Source organism: Cebus imitator, unplaced genomic scaffold (assembly GCF_001604975.1).
Source record: "Cebus imitator isolate Cc_AM_T3 unplaced genomic scaffold, Cebus_imitator-1.0 Scaffold195, whole genome shotgun sequence".
Lineage (NCBI taxonomy): Eukaryota > Metazoa > Chordata > Mammalia > Primates > Cebidae > Cebus > Cebus imitator.
In genome coordinates this window covers 2,565,144-2,569,806 of record NW_016107510.1, presented here as the reverse complement: position 1 = coordinate 2,569,806, position 4,663 = coordinate 2,565,144, and positions in this window count along the sequence as shown.

Sequence of the window (4,663 nt, the reverse complement as noted above, 5' to 3'; positions counted from 1 at the left end):
TGTAGTTGGCTTCTGTGTGTTCCCGCGAAAGCATATCTGTTTCTTTGAAGATCTCAATAAAAAGCAACCATTTATTAAGGATCTCTTAGAATAGTGCATGAAATATTAAATATCTGTGTACTAGTTCTCATGAAGATAGATAAGGAATTGATGTAGCATTCAAAAGCTTTAAAGAAAAACACAAATAAATTTGCCTCTTGCATTTACATCTCACATGAAATAAGAACAAGCTTACTTGTGGCCCAGAAATAGGTGTGGGGCATTGAAAGGAGGATAAAGTTAGTTTCAGGATCTGTAAGTTTGAACAAAGTTAGATTAGCGACATTTTACACCAGTGTTGCATTTAATGCTGCAGTTCTTCGTGAAACACAGAATCTCAAGAGGTGTGTATAGGATAGAATGAAGATGGCTTAGAGACATAGGGAGGCTGGAGTGTGTGTGGAATTAGATGCTTAAGAAAGTCATTAGGTGAGTATGGCTGTCAACCTCTCTGGCTGGATACCACAGTGCTGTTAGCCAGTAGTTCCAGATTCCAGTAATCTTTGTTTGTCTTAGGTAAAACGTATTCAAATCTCTTCTATTCATTTCTCTCTAGGTCTCATCTTCTACTCCAAAGCGGTCCTGGCTAAGACTATCATCAACTCCAACCCAGTGACAGCAATAGCTCCCAAATGGCCTCCCTGTGTTCACTCTAGTTCCCTAAAATTCATTTTACACAATGGGGTGAGAGTGATCTTTTCAAAACACTAATCTAATCATGTTACCCTTTCCAGTTAAAATTTTTAAACAGCTTCCTGTTGTCCTCAGGATGATATCAAACATCTTAAACAGGGCCTTACTGTGACCTTCAAGTATCTTTAGCATGGTCTTATAGTTTTGGCCTCTACCTACATATCCAGATGAATCCCAGACACTCTTCCACCATGCAAATCTTCACTCTCAATACCTGGCCACACTGGCTTCTCTTTTTCCTGTGACCTCCTTATCTTCATTTCCTCCACCAGAGAGAACTTCATTCAACCCCAGAGGAGAAAAGGTTTTCCTGTTTTGTTTTCTTTGCACAGGCCTCTCCTTCACACAGCCATAATTTGCATTCATTTATGGTAATGCTTTAAGTCAATGTCTCCCCATTCCCCTGAGATTGTATACTTCATAATGTGGAAAGAACTCTGCTTTTTTATATCATTAGACCATCAGCATGGTTTAAGAACCATGCCCCACACAGAGCAGAGCTTAAAAATATTTGCTGAATACTGTAATCAAGCCATTACATTAATAATATAGTGAGAAAAGGTTTTATATTCTGCTGGTCTCTCATACACAAATTATATCCATTCATTCATTTATTTTTGCTGAGAAGGAAAGTTACATTATACATTGCTTTCCCGAAATACAGATATCTTATGCTAGATTGCCAAATTGAATTATTAAACTTCGAAATGCTCATATACCTTTTCTTTACCAGGTTTTTATGGGGTTTCTACACCGCTCATCTTTCAAGAGAGATTATTTTGAGTTTACTTCAATGAAAAAGCTCTTTTTCACGTTGACAAGGCTGTCCCAAGTACCACTAGATGCTACCACTTTTCCATAATTGGGACCATGACCTGGGGAAAGACTCAGCAAGCATTAATTGATTAAAAGTGAGAAAAGAACTTATATTTTAGGAATGTGGGTCCTTTTAAGTTATCAGGCCCAGAGAGACATTAAAATGAGACAGTAAGTTCAATCTAACCTGCACCTTTTGTGCTACATATTCATCTCTTGAAACAGCTTGTTATTGTCCCTAGTAGCTATAAATTAACCTAATAATGCTGCACTGGAAACTATAACTCACACCTTATAGCTTAACAATGTCCAGCCAACCACCAGTCAATATTTTCCTGTAAACCAATGAGAATTCTTTTTTTTTTTTTTTTGAGACGGAGTTTTGTCTTGTTACCCAGGCTGGAGTGCAATGGCGCGATCTCGGCTCACTGCAACCTCCACCTCCCTGGTTCAAGCAATTCTCCTGCCTCAGCCTCCCGAGTAGCTGGGACTGCAGGCATGTGCCACCCTGCCCAGCTAATTTTTTTTTTTTTTTTATTTTTAGTAGAGACGGGGTTTCTCCTTGTTGACCAGGATGGTCTCGATCAATTGACCTCGTGATCCACCCGCCTCGGCCTCCCAAAGTGCTGGGATTACAGGCGTGAGCCACCGCGCCCGGCCACCAATGAGAATTCTTTAAGGAGAACTTTGTGTCAGTCTACTCCCTGTCCCCCATTTTTGCCTTAAAAAATTTGCTTGTAACAAAGGCCAAAGGAAGCTCATATCCAATGTTACTTGGGTGTGAATCTTCCAGGCAGTTGTCCTCACACTTTGGCTCAAGTAAACTCTTTAAATTATATTTTGTGCCTTAGCCTATTCCTTCTAGGTCAACACAGTGATTATGGATGTTTGTTAGGATGGTTACCAACGCAAAGAATACATGAATCCAGGCTCAGTATCAGCTTCAGACTTTTAAAATTAATTATTGCATAAATAATATTCATCTGATTTCTTGATACATGCTAGATATTGGCAAGTAAGCATGTTAAGAATTCGTGAGCATTTTGCTAAATTTTAAGATTCTTTCCCAATGCTTGCTACTTAAGCTGCAGGCAAAGCTGAATTAAATTTAGCCCTTCTAAGATGATAATGAGCATAACATTTATCTTATGAAATAAAATTTCATCAGTTTTAGTGCTTCCTGATTCTTTTTTTTTTTTTTAACCCATAAACATTTTTACTGGTTAACCAAAGAAAAATTTAAACATAAAGTACTACACTTTAAAAAGCAACAACATTATTCATGTATTTATTTTGAGGATTTCAAAAAGAATCAATCAAAGAATTAGATTAATCATATAAGTTTCTTTTGAGAATGTCTTGGTACATCTCTGTAAATTTTAAGGAACAAGTTTTACTCACAATTATTTTTATTGTGGCAACCTGCTCTATTTAGAAAGAGGGCTGCCTTTAAATGGACATGATACGTAACAATCTTGTCTCTCTATAAGAAAATTAATCTTTGAAACAGTCTTGGGATTATTTCATGTTTCTAAAGCCATTAGCAAGGCCTTTAAAATGTGCTATTTTAACTCCTTGGGAAATCCTTAGCTCTTATCCTATAACACTGCCTCATGACATCATTTCCTTTCCTGCAGATCTGGTGTGGATTTTCCTTCATTGTGTATTTGCCTCATTCACGGATGTGTTTTCTTCTTTACTTTCTCGTTTATTGACCCATACAGTCATTTAACAACTATTCCTAACATAAAGATAAAGGACCCAAAGAAATACAGGACATTGTTATTCAACTTGGAGAGGTTACAATGAAAGCATTTGAATGAAACAAGTCAAAAAAATGTAAGAACTGTGAGAATTCAGAAAACAAATAGTTTGTAGGTTCAGTTTTATTTTCTAATTGCATCATAGTGGTAGTTCTATTAAGAGCCTCTGATTTCTGATAATATACATCTTAGCTTTTGCTGGAAAATGATAACAATGATTACAACTTAAAGAAAATAAGAAGTAAAATAGTTAATGTTTGTTCCTACAGTTAAACTGGTATATATAATTTCAATGAAATTATTCAACAAAATGCAGTAATTTCAATGAATTGTTTTTCAGAAGAAGAATCACAGTATTGAACCAAGTTTTAAGCTGTACACATCTCTGAAGTACACGAAAACCTGTTCTCATAGGGAAGATGAAAGCCAACTCCAAATAAAGTATTTGAGCTTTCAAGGGAAGCATCATTTTCTTTCCAAGCTTCCACCCAAAGTTCTCCCACACTCCTCTTTCTCATTTTCTTTCTTAAATGCATTCTGGAAAGATAATTTAAAAGGTATTGCAGTGGGCTATCAGGAAGCATATTTACCAGGTCTTACAATGAAATCATTGGGGAAAGGGTCCAGCTTTGAATTCCACTAAAATAAAAAAATTTGTAATATTTCCTTGACTCCAATCATAAACTTAGCATTTGATTTTCACCCTTCTTTTCTTTTCCATTCTACGCAATACAAGCTGAATTTAACAACAACAGCAAAAATGGAACTTACAGACTCATTTATCTTTAAAAAAGCTGCAGCTTATAGGATTTAAAATGTGATACAATGAGGTGACATTTCAAAGCTTATACGGGAGGTGGGATAGACATGGTTCACATCCAATCATTTTAAATTAAGCGTTTAGTGTAGGTAGCTGTGTTTGTGGACAATATGATTTAACAAAATGCAATATGTTCAAATCCACATAAAGAGAATTATTTGAAAGGTGAGTGTCTTTTTGCTCCTGGTTTATTATTTAAATTCATTTTCATAACTCCAGCTTGTTGGTAGCCTAATGAAAATAAAAATTCATAATCCAAATATGCCTTGGTCACTATTGGATAATTGATCCATCAGCAGGTTGACTTCTTCCAGCACTACAAATTATAATTTTAAGCCTTTTTACCTCAATTTTCCCCACTCAGTAAAATGGTATACAAATTTTCATCAACTTTGTAAAAGATCACCCACTTGATTTTTTATGGCATTAAGTATCCTGTAAAGTGTGCCACTCAAGTAGAACACATGATTATTTACTGTCTAGGTGCACATATTTAGATTCAGAATCATGTTCAAACTAGTTTGTCTGCTTT